General features: G+C 39.2%; 1 protein-coding gene and 1 long non-coding RNA gene across 3 annotated transcripts in view; one reads left to right on the forward strand and one right to left on the reverse strand.

Moving 5' to 3' along the window:
* LOC100702575 (interferon-induced protein 44) overlaps positions 1 to 21,334 on the forward strand; it is a 179,940-nt gene that overhangs the window by 145,025 nt on the left and 13,581 nt on the right. The window lies entirely within an intron of this gene.
* LOC112843731 (uncharacterized) lies at positions 17,669 to 20,306 on the reverse strand. Its single transcript, XR_003216204.1, has 2 exons — positions 18,952 to 20,306; positions 17,669 to 18,869 (listed from the first exon to the last, which is right to left on the reverse strand). It is a non-coding gene; the product is annotated as an uncharacterized LOC112843731 (long non-coding RNA).

Consider the following 21,334-nt stretch of genomic DNA (forward strand, 5'->3'; position numbering starts at 1 on the left):
CCCACAGTCCATGAAAGAAATATACTCTCATTGTATACTCTCTCGTTGTTCTCTCTCTTGTATACTCTCGCTAAGGGTGTTCTCATGAGACATTAGCCCTTACACATTACACATATACATTTTAAATGAAGACATTTTTAACCTTAAATTATATATTCATGAAATTATATAATCCATTATAAATCAGTCATCCACATCATGAGCTCTAAATAGAACATTGTTTAACATCATTTACAAGAGCCAATGAGAAGCCTGACATGCAAGACTGCTAGACCCTGCTATGTGTCAAGAACAGGGTCCCAGGTGCCCCACACTATATCTGTGCAGTTTTATCTCAAACCACTGCATGATTCCAAAGAACTTAAATGACCTTTATGCTCAAATGAAACAAGTTCAATAGAATATGATGACAAATCAAAAATTAATCGAAAATCTTTGATAGTTCTCATGAAAATCTAAGTGTTTCTTCTTCTTCCTCACCTACTAAACACCTGTGCAGATGTTCATCTGTTTAATGTCAAACTGCTGCCATACTCTTGAGAAGTTAAAGCACAACTCTGCTCAAATTGAGTAATTTGAAAGGAATGTGATAACTAAAAAATTACAAAACAATCATATGTGATATCACATATGATATCAGATATCATAATGATATGAAATTCTCAGTGAATTTCTCCTTTTTGTGACTCACACTACAAGCTTAAAAATTGTCATCTCAAACCGCTGCAATATTCTTTAGAAAATAAAAAACAATTATGCTAATTTCATTATATCGTTCTGCTAAAAAGTTTATTAAAATTATTCCTTATCACAATATTCCTTTCCCATTTTGAAGATCAATTTATTTTATTTCAATCAATAACTTTTTTTTGTTCATTCCCAATAACACAAACTTGCCAACATGATGTTTTTTACTTTTCACATACATTATATAGCATATGGAGTACAGTTGAATGTTTATCATTTAGTCCTGTGTATAGAAATGGTTGCAACTCGAGAAACCAGAGATGAACTGAACAGCTGGAGTTTCATCAAAACACAGATGCAAAATCAGGGGAACACTGGAGCCAGGAATAGTTTTGCACTCCTTGCTCTGTGTTCCCAAGTTTTTGTTCTAGGGAAAATTGTGGAGTGCAAAAAATTGGAAACATGGAGCAAGTAACGTAAAATTATGATGGTAGGACATGACAAAAGACAGAGGAAGATGGAGAAAATAAGTGCAGAATGAACAACAAGACAATGGGGTTAACTTACGTAGAGGAGAACAGGAGTACCAGATAGGGGAGGGCGATAAATGCAGATGAAACCGAAACATCGAGGAACAAATCAGGATTAACTAGACGAGGGAAGTAAAATTCAATATCAAGCACCTGGACTATCAAAGTAAAGCAGGAACTAACACAAACACACATGCAGTTAACAGGAAGGGGGATATGACTGAATGGGAGACAAATAAATAGGGAAACAGACAACCAGGGCACAAAGAAACAAGACAGATACAGGGACACAAATAGGAAACAGAAAAGGATCATAAAAGAAGGTAACTTGGAATAATAAAAACCAAGTAGATAAACTGCATAATAAAGAGAAACTACAGAGGATATAATCAATTCTAAAGGAAACTAAACAAACCTAATATACAAAAAGCCAAACTCAAACACAATAGATTCTCAAAAACATCAGGAACATACAGTAGAAGAAAAAGACAATCTTGAGAATAACTAAGAAAGAAAACTATTAATACTAAATCAGAATGAAAATATATCTGTAGCAGATGTAAAAGGGAATATTCAAACTGAAAACTACAACAAAGGCTAAAACTGAAAACACTGGTTAAAAATCCCAGGATTATGACAGAAGCAGGTTTTAGATTTTAAGAAATAGATGTAAGTGACACATACAAATTAGGAAGCTATGCAGCTACAACTAGATTAGACTGGCATCAGAGAGAATCAGTGTTGGGTAAGTTACTTTAAATTAGTAACTTAGTTACATTACTAGTTACTTCTCTAAAAAAGTAACTCAGTTACTTCAAGTTACTCGTTACTTTCAAAGTAACTAGTTACTAGGGAAAGTAACTTTGGTTTTACTCAGAATTCTCTTGTTAATGTGTTGCTTCTGTAACTGGATACCCAGCCAGACTGCCAGTCTTCTAGCTTGCTTACTTGCCACAAGTGCACTGTGCCACCTACCAATAGAAAGGAAAAAATAATGTGCACATTTCCATGAGAGAAATCCCACGCCTGGACCGTCGTTGACCGCCGCCATGATTCTAGCCTGCTTTTTACATCCAACACAAAAACTGCAGTCGTGGTGCTTTTGATTGTACTCAGAACTTGGAAATTCTGCCTTCTGAATAGGAAGATGTAGGTAACACCAGACTGCAGATGAGCTGCATACAGAGCTGGACTGGGACAAAAAATCGTCCCGGGCATTTTGACTAGAGACCCGCCCACCATTATAGGAAAAATCATAAAGCCTTTGAATGAAAATAAACACTGTTGTGACAGTGATGTACACTGTTCTGATGGTATATATGTATCAATCTATCAATTGTTTGTTGTAAGACTCAGATAATTATTTATTAAAGCTAGACATTTTAAATGAGAATAATAAAGAAAAGTATTTCCTTGTGGCCCCCTTTCCCTGTTAATGCCCTACCTGGCCCCCTGGCAACACTTTGCTAGACCCGCCCCTGCACAGTTACCAGCTGTCAGCTACTTAGAAAAGGATCCTGGTGTTATTTGTCTGTCAGAAACAGTTCATAACTTCCTTTCAACTCATTCATGTCACCTAAAAGGTAAACCTGTTTCTCCATCACCTGTTCAGCTCTGATGATTCAGTAAGGACATCTCCTGGTTTCATCTTCATGTTTCCCTCTCACCAGATAACCAAACCGATATCATGACCAGCAGCTTTACAGCTGTGGCTCCAGCAAACATCAGCTGATACTAGAAATTAATATTAAATAAATTCTAACAACAGCTGATCAAGCTTAAACGTGCTGCTGTTGTTTAACGCGACATCCGCTGGTTTCCTCTTTCTGGCACAAAGTGGGCGATAAATAAACAAGAGAGAAAAGCCGATCAGCTGATCATTGATCAGTTTCGTGATTGAAGTAGAAACAGGAGAGAGAGGGGAGAGAATGAGAGAAGAAGAGGCAGCTGTGCAGCTTCAGCTTTGTGTCTTTTTCATTGTAGCTGAAGTCCGGGACAAACTGTGTTCCTTTTCACCTCAGTACGAAACGCGTAATATTTTCTCTGAATACGAGACGATTCTGTTTTTTACAGGACGGTTGGCAACTCTAATAATTAACCGTATGAACAAAATAAAGTTCAACATCAGTAACATAGCACCCACCCAGCTGTATAGAAACTCCGTCATGCTAGCTAGCACGCAGTACGAAAATGTCAGCATAACGAAAATAAACTCCACCTAAACTTGGTTTATATCTGACCCAGATAGACTGCAGGTCATAACTTCTTACCTGAAGTTCAGTTCACCTGACACGCGGACCGGCGGCCGCTTCGGGTCTCTCCTCTTGCCTCCCTTTTCCTTCATCCACCTGCTGGCCTCCACCACTTGCTAATGTTATTGAATCTGTGGAAGCTCCGCGATATCCACCACACGAAGTAACGAGTAACGAGCCTATCTAAATCCCAGTAACGAGTAACGCGTTCCTGGTTTTGGCATAATAACTAGTTACCGTGCTCGTTACCACAATAATAACGTAGTTACTGTAACGCGTTACTTAATAACGCGTTAGTCCCAACACTGGAGAGAATAATAGAAGTCACATGACCCGAAAAGAAAGTGAAAGGACATTTATAAATCCAAAGTCACACATGATCTACATCAGTGTGAACAATAAACCAAGGGACGACAACTTCACAGCACAGGTGGACATTCAGGTATGGTAACATTGTGTTAATAATCCAATGCAGGAAATCCAGTTATTAAATTATTAAATTGACTGGACTGAGTCATCTCAAATTTGGTTCAGATGTGTCAAGTTAAAAGAATTTAGTTTCTTGAAGAATTTAAAGAATTTACTGTTTTTTAATTTACTGTCTTTTCTGTTTGTTTAATTCACAGTTAGTTGATGACAAAAAAAACATGGAGAAACTTAAAGATCTCTTGTCGGGTAAGCTTTTTTTTCATATCATATTAATTGTTGGTGATTTTCTTGCCACCCTTTGCCCTTAATATATTGTCATACTTATACATAGATACATGTAATACTGAGCTACACGAATAAAACTGGCTTGACTTGACTCAACAGTTTAGAAATAAGGAAATGCTGGAGACTGGAGTGATCTTGATCTGAATTTGTTGTAGATGTTTATAAAATTATTTTATAATTTAGTAGTTACCATAACGTCCTTTGATTTAAAAGTCGAAAAAACATTTCATTTAACTTAAAATCTAATAGAACTGAACTAAATATGGAAAAGTGTTGCTAACCTGTTTTTACTTTGTCATATTTCAATTGCAGGAAATTGCTCACCACCTTCTCGTAAGATATTTAAAATATGATACAAAATCTTGAAGACAAAACTTGAGGCTTTTACACACCGGACGTGTAAAATCCGTGCAAATATTTTCTAGGTTAAAAATATTGTTCAGACTCATCTGTTCTTTTCGCAGCTGTTCACACTGACCGTTTGAGCTGAACAATTCCAGGAAATGTAAACAAAATTCCTGGACTGGAACTTTGGGCGAGGCGCGATTGGTTACAGGCAGAGCAACTTTACTGAAATCCATGGGTAAACTGCAGAATTGATGAAATTATTTATTTATTTATTTTTGCGAACCAAGATCGATTTGTCTGATTTTTTGGATCTGAATAAAATGACCTGAATAACAAGGCCACTGCGTTAGACAACAAGTGCACTCTAAACTCGCATGGTGCGCCTACTGAATACACAATCAAATGGAAATAGTCATGTCATACTATTTACCTCAGACACACAGCTACACAATGCGGCTGAGTGAAATCATTTTCCTGCCTCGCCTCAAACTTCCCCACTGACATCCTGAACTATGTACAAACACACAGCTTCAGCTCCTGGATCCAACCGTTAAATTCTCCCTGCTGCTGTTTTCTTAGTTTCTTACTTTTCGCAGCTCGTCATTATTTGACATCAGCTTCATTTTTAGTTTTCACAGTCTGTTTATTGAGGAGGAATTATCCTCAAAAAAGCAACACGTTCAGTGTGTAATCACTCTGACTTTTACTGTTTTGCTTCCACCACGATAAAAATCACACTTCATGCACAGCTCTCTCTCTCTCTCTCTCTCTCTCTCTGTATACTTCAAGAACAGTTTCCTGTCTAAAAATCTGTTTTCTGCATTATTCGCTTGCTTGTTACGCACAAGTCTATCGTTGTTTACAGCGCTGTTGGCCGCTGTTTTTTTTCCTTTTACTTACTTCCGAAAAGAAAACCTAATTTCTACCGTTCAATAGGCTACTGAACAGATTTATGTTTTTTTAAATTATGCAAAATGCAAAACGCTCAGCTGTGTCTCTAATAAAACCGCTGTAACTTCAGAGGTAATGATCATATGTTGATTAATGGTTTTCTTTCGTTTTTGATGTACTGCAGAATATTTTTATAAAATCACGGGCCAGGAAAACCACCTTCATATTTTTCTGTGTTTTATCTTCAGCTACTTTGATACAAAGGCATCTGCTGTGATGCTCACACCTTTGATAAAGTCTTGCGAGTGTCAGCTTCCCTTTTATAGATACAAAAATATGTAAATATACTGATCTGAATTATAATATTTCTGACTGTCTGAGGCAAAATTTCCCAGATTCGAATCAAATCGAATTGAATCGAATCGTGGATCAAATTGATTCGGGACCTTGTTAATCAGAATCAAATCGATTCTAGAAATCAGTGACGACACCCAGCCCTATTTTTCATGTCTGTCCAGGGACTGACTGGGACTAAAAAACAGCCCTGGAATTTGACTGGGCCCGGCCCAAAGTAATCAGCGTGCGGAAACTCGGCAACAATAATGCTTCGCATGAGTGTTACAAGACTTTAATTGGGCTTGTGCTATCAAACCATCAAAATTATAGCAACAGGGTGGAGTGCAAAAAAAACCTCTAGGTTGTGACTGTCTGACTTGGGGCGCTTAAAAAAAATGTAAGATCGAGCTGCAGTGTGTGTTTTTCCCTGCTCTCGGTCTAAGCTCAACCTAAAAAAATAAAAATAATGGAATGGATTTTAAAAAAAGGTTTTCTTCCAAGACAGCATATAATCTATTCCATGCTGTCTTAAAATGAATTCATTACTTGATAAGCTCTTTGTCCGAAAGTCTCCTTATATTTCAATCGCATCGCTATAAGTGCAATGTTAATTTCTGCCGATAAGTTCCACTTTGTTCTTACTGTTTGCTGCGGTGATGACGTCACATGCTTTTACGACGGTCCTGCCGTATCACGAGTCCGAGGAGCGCTAGGCATGTTTTTCTCCATGGCTGTGTCCGAATTCAGGGGAAGGATGCTTAAAATGCCATATTTGGAGGCAATGACGTCACAGTGACGCGACGAGGACTGTCCGAATTCAAAGAGCACTCAAAATGTGGCGACAAATGTGTCCTACTTTTCCGCGAATTTGAGGGTTAGTCCTGTCCGAATTCAGGGGAAGGATGCGCCAATGCCATATTTGGAGGCAATGACGTCACGGCGACCCGACGAAGGCTGTCCGAATTCAAAGAGTACTCAAAATGTGGCGACAAATGCGTCCTACTTTGCCCTGAATTCTAAGGATGGTCTGATGTATCCTTCATGTCCTACTATATCCCAGGATTCATTGCGGGTCATAGAGGAGATTTGTTTCTGATAACGATGGTGGTCGAAGCAGGAGAGGAAAACACTTTCATATGTAAGTATATGAAAATCTGGTTGTACAAAAGTTAAATTGTTATATCGGTCGTTTTGTTAAGCTTTGGGCATCTGCATAGACATGTTTCTTTTCTTTAAAATAACCGTAAACCAGCTTGTATCGGGGGTCCCGCGATTTTTCATGTATTGCCGCTTACATACAGCTAATTTAGATTTTTTCGAATTGGTGATATGTTGTGGGGAATAAAGACCAAACGGCTTAATTTATTAAAACGAGGAGAAAACGATCACCTCTTCACTGGGGTGAAGAATTGGGCCGCTACGGCGTGGATGTACAAGAATAAATCAATTTACACATCATATTCATATGAGTGCGGTCCTATTAACCCTCATGCTCTACAGCAGCGGTCCCCAACCTTTTTGCGCCACAGACCGGTTCATGTCAGACACGGAGCCTTTAAGGTATCGCGGATAAATACAACCACATAAAATGATCCGACCAAGACAAAAACTGTGGTATTTTGTAAATATAATAATAAACGTGAATGTACTGTGTAATTGTGTAACTTTATTAGCAGTGTCCTCCTGAAAATGCGCCAATATTGACAGTAACATCCTCCTCTCTGCCACTTAATGCTCTCTGGTCGCTATGGTAACGTGTAAATATTTTTTCCAAAATAAGACACACAACTACAACAAGGGAAAGACTCAGGGAAACAGAGTTAACGATAAAACCCCTGAAAACCATAAATTTCACACCGGAGCCTTAACTCTCGTGGCCCGGTACCAAATGACTCACGGACCGCTGCTGTACAGAACCTGTGATGTCCAGACGGTGTTCCTCTGGTGTTCTGCTGTGAAAACTTTTGGGTTTAGGGATTAACATAGTTGCCATGGTTTCCTTTCTTCTCTTACTTGTTGTGTGTGATCAGGACAATTCTGGAGAAGATGGGCCTGCAGGGAAAAGTCACCCCCTTGCAGGCCAGAAGACATGAGATAACTTTAAAGAATACAAAGTACGTATGTGTGTTATCAAGAAGATAATTCTTAAGAACACAAGTTAATAAATGTGCAATTACTAAGAGTTGTTGTGGTGTTTTTATTTGCCTGCTGTCATTTTTGATTTCCTCTGCCTTTAGGATTGCAAGTATCCAGGCTCAGGAGAGGGGGTCAGTGGGAAGCCCACTGCTGGTACTTGGCCCTGGTTTGCCCTCATGGATGAGGTGATAGGATAGATGCCTTCCATTAAGCCTCCTGTCCTAATTTCCTCTCTCCCTGAGGACACTCCAGGGCCAAGGACAGCAGTGGGTGACCAAAACGACAGCGATGACGAAGCGGCTCAGCCACCTACGACAGGGAGAAAGAGGAAAAGAGATGATGAGCTGCTAGACCTCATCAGAGAGGACATGAGGCAGCAAAGAGAGGCTGAGGAGAGGAGAGCAGGGAGAGGACGGACAGACTGTTTTCACTTCTAGAAAGATTAGTTCCCATATGAGTTATGTATTGAGAAATTTATTTATTTGAATATATTTGTTACATTGTTATATGTGTTGCATTAGTTTAAAGGTTTTATGTTATTAATAAATTGATTCAAACAAACAGTAATTGTCACTGGACTCAATTTGATTTACAGGCATTTGTAACACGTATGAACACAACGCTAACTTTGAACAATATTACTTGGATATTTATTTGATAGCAATAAAGTAAATAACAATAACAATTAAACAAGAATATTTCAAATACACAGTATGTAAAGATGAAAAAACAACATTTACAGTTGTTCACACAGGATTAACCTGAGTGACCTGTTCCTGGACCGTTTCTTTAACAACTGTAATAGATTACAGGAAGTCTCTGGCAGTGTTGCTGAATCTGCCCGAGCAAGATCAGACATGGATGAGCTGCAACTGAGACCTGCGGTTTGTCTTTTCTGGTGGGCGAGTGGAGAATCACACAGGGTGGTCTGCAAAGAGCTTTAGGATGCTTCCTCCCACTGTCCACTGCATCGTCCATCCACAGGGTTTGCAGGGCTGACTCACTCATGGCTGCCACACCACTAAGATGTTTACAGAGATATGCAAGCAGGAGATGGTGGATGCTATATTATTAGTATAATACTTGTAACTCTGGAGCAGACAACAGTTTGATAAAGTGCTATGTAAAAAAACAAACAAACAAAAGATTAGATTCTATACGTTTCAAAGATATTTAGTTTATATATTTTATATGATACAGTACATGTGTGAGAATGACCGATGTTGTGGCAAAAAATGATTTCCGGTTTTTGCCCTAAACTGATTGCTCGTATTTAACCTGCTATGAATAACTTGTTGGTCTATAATACGTGAAACATGTCAAATGTGTCCCTTATTAGTGATATCAAGTCACTCTGAGCCACCAGCAACATTCCTGTAACAAGGTAGAAGCTGCAATCAGTTTTTGGCAGTGACTTTTATATATCCTTTATTTATCCAGTTTAAAAAAAAAATCTTATTGACATTAGAAATTTATTTTTTAAGAGTAATCTGGCCAAGAGGACAGCAGACAAAATATATCAATTGTACCTACATTATAACCAGAGTTATAAAGATACTTGAACAACAGGTAATTATTGTATATATAAAACCCCTTAGTAAACCATGTTCACCGAAGTCTATTTACCAATATACATAAAGATATTACACATATTACACTCGGAAACATTGGAAATCAGTTTTGGCAGGCGAACACTTTTTTGGCACAACGCCGGCGATATTTCAATTATCCGTGTAATTAGCTAAGTAATTCCTAAATGCGTGTAGATTAAAGGAAATTATTTTACCTGGATATGATTGTCTCTGATGAGCCTAAGGTACAAAACGTGCGGGCGACGACGATAAGGTTTTTCTAGCTCCTCGAGAAATAAAATTGTCCAAACAACGGAGCGACATTTCTGGGTCCATTTTAAAGTTTTCGCGCTGTGGCGCTAGCGACCGGAAAACCACGCAAGTAAGGGCGGAGTTGAAGGCTAGGAGGCTGTCCACAGCCCATCTGTTATGTTGGATACTCATTGTTTGTTCAATAAAGTTTCTATGGAGAAAAAAAGGGGGCTGTCCAAGCCGCTCACTTCCTGACTACCCGTCCGTCTAAGGACACTACCTTGTGACGTAGGTAGGTAGTGTCCTTATGAGCATCCTTCCCCTGAATTCGGACACAGCCCATGAGTGCGGGGGAATAGCGATCTCCAGCCATGTGCGTTCCTGCGCAAATGTGAGTCAAAATCCCTCCAGTTCTACGAGTCCATTTCCACTTATAGCACGGGTTGTACTTTGATGTTAATTACAGGGGGTTTATGCTAGGACATTTATCGAGATTGGTAGAGGCATGTGACTCACCACCGTAGCCTTTGTTGCGGGTTGGATCTGTGCACCGCAGTTGGGTTATTTAGCCACTAGAGGGCACTGTAGACCATGTAATTGCTGACCTTTCCTAATTTTGATGCATCAGGTCTTTTCTGTTGCCTGGGATATGCAGATATTCTTGGTTCCTGCCTGTTCAAATGGGATTGTGGGATTTTCTTGTGTCAGAGCATTCAGCTGATTATGTGTGTAACAGGTCATTATATTGGCGTGATGTTGGGAAGTGATGATTGTTATATTTACATGTGATAATTGTTTCTCCTTGTTTCTTGTTATTCAGAACCACACGCCTGTTCGCCCCTCCCACGCTTGTTAAGTATGCCTACTGCTGTACTGTTGAGCTGCTGGTAACTTTTATTAAAGTATATCCGGATCTCACTCTCTGACCGGAGTTTAAGTCCTGAGGGAGCTATCATCCCAGCATCCCAGAGATAACTCTCTAACACTCTTACTGCACAAATAATACCACATCTAAATGAAAATGAACCATTACAAATGTAACTTCTGTATTTAAAATCTTCAAAGTCTGTAACCATTAACTGTAACACTACCAACCTTTTTACATAAAAGCACAACATATTTCTTAATATTAGCTACTGCATGTGTCCTTTTACAGCTAAAATGTTGAAATTTAGCTGTTTTAACTACTGTAATCATAAAAAAATTTGCAACCTAAACATCACTTCCTAACATCGTCCCTAGCAAATAACTGTTTCTCCTCTTATGTTCCATACTTACTTGCCCTGGATCTGCTTGTGGAACCAGCTCATCTTTCTGTCCCTCATAACTCCTGGCATGTTGCTGTGTAGCTGTCTGCCTGACTTCTTCACTGCTGCGAACCTGCTGCAAGGTGCTGCTGCTGGCTGTGCTGCTAAATATATTGGTTAGTCTGTGACATTTAGAGGCTTCAGCATCTAATGCCCGCAATTTTTTTTCTCTTGCCTTCTCAGCCCTACCCTTTTCTTTCCTTTTCCTGTGGCAATCGTGGCTCAAGAGTTGGGAGTTTGCCTTGTAATCGGAAGGTTTCTGGTTCGAGCCCCAGCTTGGACAGTCTCGTCGACGTGTCCTTGGACACGTCACCCGTTGCCTACTGGTGTTGGTCAGAGGGCCCGGTGGCGCCAGTGTCCGGCAGACTCGCCTCTGTCAGTGCGCCCCAGGGTGGCTGTGGCTACAATGTAGCTTGCCATCACCAGTGTGTGAATGGGTGGATGACTGGTTGTGTAAAGCGCTATACAAATACAGGCCATTTACCATTTTTTAGCTGCAGCCGCGTTTTGCATCGTTTCTTTCTTTGCCTCCTACTCCACTTCTTCTTCTCCTTGCCTGGTGGCCACAGCCAATGCAGCTGGCATCCAACTTAGAGGTGCAGTGCTGGAGTGTGAAAGAGATTAGTGGGGGGAAAAAAACAGGTGTTGAAAGCATGCGTGGAGAGTGGTGGGCCGGCCCGCCGGCCTTCCTGGAGTACCGGCCGTTCTGTAATTCTCCAGAATCCACAGATGCCCAGTCCGCCCCTGTGTCTGTCTACATGGTTTTTATGGATAAAGTGATTTTCAATAGTACAAACATCGTCTAACTTTTCTTTGCTCTCCAGTATAAATGCAGGAACCTGCAGGAATTATTAAAACTGTCACAATTTAACACTCAATGCCGAAAAACAGGGTTGATCCATGTTTCTATGAAGACCGCTTCATATATCAACAGCTCTGAAAATCCCTTTTGTTTTTAAAAAAGTAATGTAGAACATGATCTCTCTCACTCTCTGTGTCTCTAAAAACCCCACACTGTAATACCTAACAGTTGTTCTAGCTCAGGGGTGCCCAATCCCAGTCCTCGAGAGCTACTGTCCTGCAGCTTTTAGATGCATCCCTACTCCAACACAGCTGAATCAAATAGTTGGATTACCAATTCGGCATGCCATCAAGTCTGGCAAAGGCCTGATAACGAGCCATTCATTTGATTCAGGTGTGCTGGAACAAGGACGCATCTAAAAGCTGCAGGGCAGTAACTCTCGAGGACCGGGATTGGGCACCCCTGTTCTAGCTCATAACTAACAGTGTTGGTCAAGTTACTTGAAAAAAGTAATCAGTTACTAATTACTGATTACTTCCCCCCAAAAGTAATCCCGTTACTTTACTGATTACTTATTTTCAAAAGTAATTAATTACTTAGTTACTTAGTTACTTTTTTAAAACACGATTTACAACCTGAATAGGTAATAAAGCGATAGATCTTTCAGCCCAATTCTACTTTTTCTGCATAATCCATCATACAAAATGTAATCAAATGGAAACGTCTCTTTTTAAAACTTTAAACTTTAAATCTTTTAACTTTATGCATCAAGCAAAAACTTAATTATATGCAACATTCTCTGACTGGAAGAAATTTGTTTAACATTTAAACCTGTTTTCTGCACATTCCAGCACATAAAATAAAATATTTTTCTGTGTTTACACTCACTCTTTCAAATAGATTGCAAGTAAAACACAGCAGAAAATAAATAAAGTCAAAGGCTAGTTGCTCTATTTTCACCTGTAAAGCAGGACTGGGGTAGGCGGAGGTTTACCCTGGTGCAGGTGTGCTGCAGCGGTCAGTGGAAGAATCTGCGAGTTTCTCTGTGAATTTCACATTACGTCGTAGTACACTCGGTGCTTGCTTGGAAGTTTAGGGGTTTTTTCGCTGTAAAAAGAAGTTTTCTTCCCACGCACAACGGACACTAATGTTTTTGTAACTTTTTATGGAATCAAACTCAAAATAAGGTCAGTACTTCCACGCTTTAAACGCTGCATGCTCATACTCTCTCCCGTACTTGATATATTATCCATTGTTGATCTGCACACAGCTGTTGTCACGAACGTCGCACTCGCTTACGTCACTGTCATGAGACGTTCTCGCAAAAAAATCACGGTTTTAGTAACGCAGTAACGCAGCGTTCCTACGTGAAGGTAACGGTAATCTAATTACCGTTTTTGCAATAGTAATCCCTTACATTACTCGTTACTTGAAAAAAGTAATCAGATTACAGTAACGCGTTACCACCCATCTCTGATAACTAATAAGCTCACAACACTCAAATGTCATTTTGTAGTTGAGCAAACTATAAAGTATTGAGCTCTGTTGACTTTTATGCAACTTTAATTGAATAGGACTCAATATTTTTTAGCTAATTTGTTTGGAACGCTCAAAAAGTTTAAGAAGCATATATTAGTGACGTTCTGGTGGGTGGAGTCTTGCCGCTCCCTCAGGAAAGCTGAGTCAGCCATCTTGAATTTACCTTGATGCGGGGAAGATTTGGCCAGCCCGTGTGGATTAAGGGTCCCCACCTTAATTTTTTCATCAGCGTCCCCACCTTAATTTTTTCATCAGCGGCCCTGAATTTGGTAAGTCTAACGTGTTTGTTGTTTTGATTTGTTTAAATTTATTTCGATAAAGTCTTTTTTTATTTTTAACTGGAAATATATTCGTACTTTGTGCACAGTGAATGTGTTATAAGTAAATTCGAATCCAAGTAATTGTAACTTTAGTAGTTATCGAATGTGACAAATACGTAATGTTACTTCAAATTACAATGGTGTAATGTTTTGGCGGTTTTCCGTGGGGGACAACATTTCCCATAATGCATTGCATTCTTGCCCGGGAAGTTGACGGTGGCAGTTCTAACTCCATGCATTTGAACTTTCTGCCAAAAGCCAAAAACTTGTTATCCCTGCTGTCCGTTGCTACTGGTAGTCGTATTCGCCGGTAATGCACGTGCGCATTGTGAGTATACTTATTTGAATAAGTGTCCGTGTTACACAGTCAGTGGTTCACGCTGTTGAGCTATGTGTATGTTATGGCGTTATTTTTGTGCCACTATTCTGAGCGCACGTAAAAAAAAACATTTGCAGTTGCAAGTGTTGCATTTTGAGGAAAAATTTATTTTGAGTGAAGAAAAGCTAAATTTGGGTGAACAAAATTCATTGCTGCGTGCAAAAAATGTATTTCAGTGTATTTCAGCAATGTGTTGCTTGCGCTCTGAACATTTCTGCCCATGCGCGCTCAACACTTTCTATACACCATTATATTTGTGCCACAAAACCAGCCAATCACAGACTTGGATGCAAAAAAATCTGATTGGCTGCTTTGTTCTCCAATCAGCTCGAAATGACGGAATGCAATATCCCAGAATCCATTTCGCCCAAAACTCAAACGAGGCAGTGGCGGAGGAACATAGAGTGGCGGAGTTTGAAATATTACTCCTTCTGGGTCACAAAATAAACTTTTAAGATATTTTCATGCAAGAATGGTGCTGCGTAAACTTCAAATATCTGCTCGATTTATCAAGACATCACATATTTGCACAAGTGCTGTAAACGTTGCACCCCTAATACATACAACAGTACATATATATATATACAGTTAAGCCCAAAATTATTCATACCCCTGGCAAATTTTGACTTAAAGTTACTTTTATTCAACTAGCAAGTTATTTTTTGACTGGAAATGACACAGGCGTCTCACAAAAGATAATAAGATGATGTACAAGACGCATCATTGTGGAAAAAAAATATTTCTCAGCTTTTATTTACATTTGAGCAAAAAGTATCATGTCCAGAATTATTCATACCCTTTACAAACTGTCACAGTCTCTGGGAAAATCCAAAGTTCCATACCATTCCAAATAGTCAAAGCTGTTCTAAAGCATCCTAATTACCCTGATTAATTGGAAATAGCTGTTTTAATCAACTCAACAGGTGAAAAACAGCAGCTCTCTGCAGGTGGTCTGTGGACATTCATGGCTAAGACAAAGGAACTCAGTGAGGACCTGCAGCTGTGCATTGTGGCTGCTCACAAGTGAGGAATGGGCTACAAGGCCATATCCAAATGTTTTCAAGTTCCAGTGGCCACAGTGCAAAGTATTATTAAAAAATACAAGATGTTCCGCACTGTGGAAAATCTCAGAGGACGTTGTCGGAAGCCAAAAGTGACACCTGTGCTGGCCAGGAGAATAGTGAGAGAGGTGAAAAAGAATCCAAGGATCACCACCAAGGCCATTCTGGTGAATCTGGGCTCTGCTGGTGGCAATGTCTCAAGCCAGACAGTCCAATGGACACTGTTGGGTTCCACGGATGCAGACCAAGGAAAACGCCACTTCTCCAGTCACTTCTAAGGCATGCAAAAGCTCATTTGGCCTTTGCAAATGCTCATCTGGACAAAGAAGAAGGTTTCTGGTCTTCAGTGTTATGGTCAGATGAAACAAAAATTGAATTATTTGGTCACAATGATGTTGGCATCATTGTGATCATTTGGCATAAAAATGGAGAAGCCTTCAACCCAAAGAACACCATCCCCACTGTCAAACATGGTGGTGGGAACCTAATGCTTTGGGGGTGTTTTTTAGCCAATGGACCAGGGAACCTAATCACAGTAAACAACACCATGAAAAAAGAGCAATACATGAAGATTCTCAACAACAACATCAGGCAGTCTGCAGAAAAACTTGGCCTTGGGAACCAGTGGACATTTTAGCATGACAATAACCCAAAACATACAGCAAACATGGTGAAGAAATGGTTAGCAGACAACACCAGTAACGTTTTGCAGTGGCCTAGCCAGAGTCCTGACTTGAATCCAATTGAGAATCTGTGGAGGGAGCTAAAGATCAGGGTGATGGCAAGAAGACCCTCCAACCTGAAAGATTTGGAGCTCATTGCTAAAGATGAATGGGCAAAAATGCCTGTGGAGACATGCAGAAAGCTGGTCTGCAATTATAGGAAGCGTTTGATTGCTGTAATAGCCAATAAAGGCTTTTTTCTATTGATTATTGAGAAGGGTATGAATAATTCTGGACATGATACTTTTTGCTAAAATATAAATAAAACCTGAGAAATATTTTTTTCCACAATGATGCCTCTTGTACATCGTCTTATTATCTTTGGGGAGACACCTGTGTCATTTCTGCTCAAAAAAGAACTTGCATATTGAACAAAAGTAACTTTAAGTCAATATTTGGCAGGGGTATGAATAATTATGGGCTTAACTGTATATATCTATATATATATATGTATGTACTGTTTTTGTAAAAAAAAAAAAAAAAATTACATTTGGAAGTTTTTCCTTTGTGAGTTATTGAAGTATTTACAATGGAAACTTATTCATTTAAAATGTGTATTACTAAAAATATGGTTATCCAAAATACTGAATTTACCATCTATGGCTAGGGTAGGGTAGGGTTACCCTTCTAGATTGACAAGTTTACCCCGTTACACAAAAAGTTTGGACACCTCTGATCTATAACAATGACAATCAGAACATGGCTATCCAACACTTTGTTTTTACTCTGCATTTGTGTAATTACTATTCTAATAGATATTGTATGTTCATCTAGGAACAGCGTGATGTAAATATAAGACGGGCCCTCGTCCTTCGTGCACTTCCTGTGTACCTGCGTGAAGATGCCTCCAAGTTCTTCAGGACTTGTAGTACACTTGATGTAAGTGTACTGGCCTCTGCATCAACCCCTTTGTCTAGCTGTTCAGTCGAATATATGACATCACTCAGAACTCAAGGAGAACCAGTGTGTATATCAGGAAGGAGGTTCAACACAGTCCTCATCTGACTTGTTTTCTCCCATATATCAACTATTGTTGAATAAGATTGCAAGAGGATTGTTACGCATAAACCAGAAAACATGAAAATAGTTGAACGATTATTTACAAAAACAAATCTGCAGATAAAAACTATCTGCCTTTTAAAATTCAAGTGTTCAGGGGGGGGGCATGTTGTGGTCAGACAAATGTTTAGTAAATAACAAAACCAAATATCTTGACATATATTTATTATTGCAAACATTTATTTAAACATATGTGTTGAAACCAAACCCAAATTAAGAATATTGTAATGCATCATGATGTATCGCAATATCAAATTAAATCGTTAACATTATAATCCTAAAAGAAACGTGCGACTCTTGAAGATTCACACCTCTAATCAATAGCATGATTTGTGTCCTTGAGGGGCTGAACTCATTCTTGTATTATTTGTGTTTTGCAGTCAGCAGATGGTCCAGACCTCACTGTCACTCCTGTGGCTCTGCTGACAGTTGTCACGGATGACACTACTGATTCGGCCCTCTTCAGTCCCGAAAGCATCTGCATCGTCGTTGAGGATGAAATACTTTTGAATGGTCCCACAAATCTGGCTGACTCATTTCTCCTGCTCTTTGGGTACATCTATGCAGTAGACCTACAATATCCAAAGAAACTTGAGCTTACATTCACATTTATCCAGAAGGTTGTGATGTGCCTTGAGGACAACAAACCACTGAAAGGGCGTCTACTGACGCTGAAGAATGATTTGTTTAATGAGTGAATCACTTACTTGTTGAGCTGAGTATTGAGGAAGTTGTTTTGTGTGTGTGTGTGTGTGTGTGTGGTTTTTTTCCTAATCATTTGGCTCTTCTACTTCAAATTTAAGGTGAATGACTGCTCATTTCGTGGACTCATGGATTCATGTTTAATGTTCTGTTGCCTAACACCCTGATGCACTGCCTTAATGTTTGTTCCCTATGAAGTATGGCAGTGAAAACCAGTACTTTTTGTTTATGTATTTAAAACAAGAAAGTGACTGCAGCTGTCAAGGTACACTAAGTGTTAAATGCCTTAATGTTCTAATAGCTGTAATTACTGTTAATACTGAAAATGTTATTGAATTTTAGAATTGAGATGGAGACCCTTGGAGTCAGTGTTGTCGTTTTCATGTTTTCTAACACTTTTAGCTGATTGTAATTTACTGGGCAGTTTAGAATTATTTTTAAGCGTATTTCCCACAGGATTTTAAAATATTGAAAATTTTAAGTGTCATTTCCCACATTATAGGTTAAAAAATATCAAAAAGTTTGAGTTTATTTCCCACAGTGTATAAGTTGCAATATTTAAACATTTTTGAGTGTATTTCCCACCTCAATTAAGTTGAAAAATTGAGTTTATTACTCCCTAATTATAAGTTGAGGAATGTCAGCATTTATAAGTTAACATTGAGATCATTTAAGGCAACTGCAAATGTAATTTTTATTTTAGTTAAACTTAAAACTTTTAAAAACATCACTAAAAAATTGTTGTGTAATCTGTTACACAACAACTTTTGAGTTCTGTGAACTTATTAGGTTTTACAGTGCAGCAAACTGGTAATCACTTCTAAACAATGGGGTTAGTTTATGGCTCTTTATCAGCCGCAACACCATGTAGCACCTGGATGTTAGAATCTTTTACAAGGCGGCGTTGTTAACTTCCAACTTCCAACCTGCAGGCCCAAGGTGTCTGACTTCTAACCCTTGCTGGCATATGGCCCTCTGAGGCCCTTGATCAGCAGCAGTAGCTGTTACGGTTTAGAGGAGGACTCAAGCGCAGGACTCCGGGCTCAGATGCACACAAGAAAGATTTATTTACAATTCACCAGGTGTATATACAAGAAGGTGCGGGGGGAGTGCTATGAACAGCTGAGTGAGGGGAAAAGGGGCTCCAGGGAAGTCCAGAGGAAAAGCACGCGTTCTTCAGATAATACACACACACACAATCGCAGGTTCTCACTCCAACACTCGCCACTCGGGAATCACACGGGGGAAAATCCAGGGAGCTCTGCAGACAGGGAGATGGGGTTAAATACAACGCACAAAAGAAACACACTTAACTTGACTTGCTGTAGCGTGACTTCACTAACGCGTGGTAGACAACGATCCAGCGATGAATAGCAGTCACCTCCTGGCTTAAATGCTGATCATCTTAATGAGACTCAGGTGTCTCATCTCCTGAGGGCGTGGGCCGAGGGCGTGAACCCACAGTGAGTTCCGCCCCGGGGAGAGAGAAGAGGAGAGAGAGAGAGGAAGAGACAGAGAAACAGATAGAAAGTGCTGATCAGCGTGCAGCTGATCTGCCTGGCCATGACAGTAGCAGTAGTAGTAATACTAAAAGTAGTAGCAGTAGTAGTACTAGTATTGTGCAACAACCAGGCTTCAAGAGCGGTCACTCTTCTGGCTTGCAAATGGTGAAAACATATCACATACACATGTCACAGTATTAACTGCAAATCAGAAATGCTAAATTATAAAAGGAGTTTAAACTTCAGGTTTGGCATAGACACAGACTTTATTAATCCCACTCTGGGAAAATTCACATGTTACAGCAGCACAAGGGTCAGCAAGAAAAAAATGAATCAGAGATATATTAGAAAAATACAAAAATAAATAAATACTGCACAAATTTAAAATGAGTAAAAAACCTATGTGAGTAATTACTACTGATCTACAAATGGTGGTTATATATAGCAAATACACTCAGAGAATTTTAGCACACAGCCCCTTTCTCTATAAAGCTGATTGTAATTCCTGGTCAGTTCATGCAGTAATTATAAATTAAAGCCGCACTTCAGTTAACTCTTTTTTAATAATTAATAACAGGTTTGTTTCTTAGATCTAATGATACAGCCAAAACATACTGCTTGTATAATGCTGTATGTCTCCCAGCACCACAACAGGATGATTCCCAAAGTATGACTCAATAAACAAAGACTCTAAAGCCAGAACAGAAAGATATAGTTGGAATATTAAAGATTAAGGACTGTGTTTTTATAGGATGTACTAAACCATCAAGTTGTCTTCTTGGCCTTGTTGTGTGTACCTTAGAAGTCAAATTATGCATTAGCCAGACTTCAAAAAACATTTTGAATTTCATTTATAACTGAGATGGCAAGCTGTTATCAGAAATCTTATGCTCACCAGAAGCATGTAATCCCACTTTCAAAACCTTTAAGTGTCAAATCCACAAACCCAACATGGGGTCAGAGTGAATGTCAGTTTATCCGCACGGCCCAATGTGTGAAGACCCATTTTTACTTTTCTCGTTTGTAAGGCCAACTTTGATTCTGTTTTCCTTTTTCTGGGTTAAACAAAAGCAAATACAATGTAATAAAGCTTTCCATCGGGGCATGCACCCTCCAAATCTCCCTATTTTCACTGTTACAAAAGCAACAGTTCAACTAAGAATTTTATTTCACACACACACACACACACACACACACACACACACACACAGTCCCCCCCAAAACGAAAAAGGTGACATTTTTGGTCAAAAAGTGAACTTTTAGTCAAAAAGTAAACTTTTTTGGCTTAAAAATGACAACAAAACTCAAACTATCACAAATGATTATTTGTTATTATTAATACTCCCTAAGTCATAAATCACTGGTTTGACATAAGGTGTATGTTCCTACTCTCTAAAGTGGAATGAAAGTGATGGGTTGAACAGGTGTTCATGATGTCTGTTCTGTGTTATCTGCACTTCCATCAGCGTACAAGACTCAGCAGCAGATTAGAATCAAACAGAACATCTATAGCCCACATTTAATAAATCACCAAATTAATACACGAATGTTCCTGTGACAATGCGATGCACTGTTTGCTCTTCATTCAGTGATTTTAGTACAGCAGGCTGCATGCTGCTCATTTTAAACACATTCCCCAGTTTTAAACACTTAAAACATGTGGTAAGCTGGTAAAAGAAGTCTGCACCGTCCTGCAACCATTTGAGGAGGTGACTGTTGAGATAAGTACAGACAGGTACCTTGCACAGTTGTTTTTTTTTTTATCTACTACTATTCGGTCACTACTATACATTGCAGAAACAACACATATGATTGAATTGAAAAAAGCAATATGCCACATAATAAAAAAACAAAACTCATTTTAAAAGTTGCTGTTTTCTCTCCTTCAGCTATGTCACAGCCTCCAAAATGCTCCTGCTTTGCAAACGTCTTCAGCCAGTGACAGCCTAACACCAACTGACAGTAACCATGCAGAAAGTAAAGGAATTGGTTGCAGATCTTTGTTCAGCCATGGATCGAAAATATCTGTGTATGGAGTTCAACACTGTCCTCTCAGAAACTGCATTACTGGATCCTAGTTTTAAAAAGCTTGTATTCAGTGACAACAGAGCTGTTGATGGGGCACTTCAGAGAATAACTGCCACAGCAGCAAAATGCACCACCCAGCTCCAGCATTAGAGGGCCAAGTGGGGGAGGAGCCACAAACTCCTGCTGTGTGGAGGCT

Source organism: Oreochromis niloticus, linkage group LG23, assembly GCF_001858045.2.
Source record: "Oreochromis niloticus isolate F11D_XX linkage group LG23, O_niloticus_UMD_NMBU, whole genome shotgun sequence".
In the NCBI taxonomy this organism is placed as follows: domain Eukaryota; kingdom Metazoa; phylum Chordata; class Actinopteri; order Cichliformes; family Cichlidae; genus Oreochromis; species Oreochromis niloticus.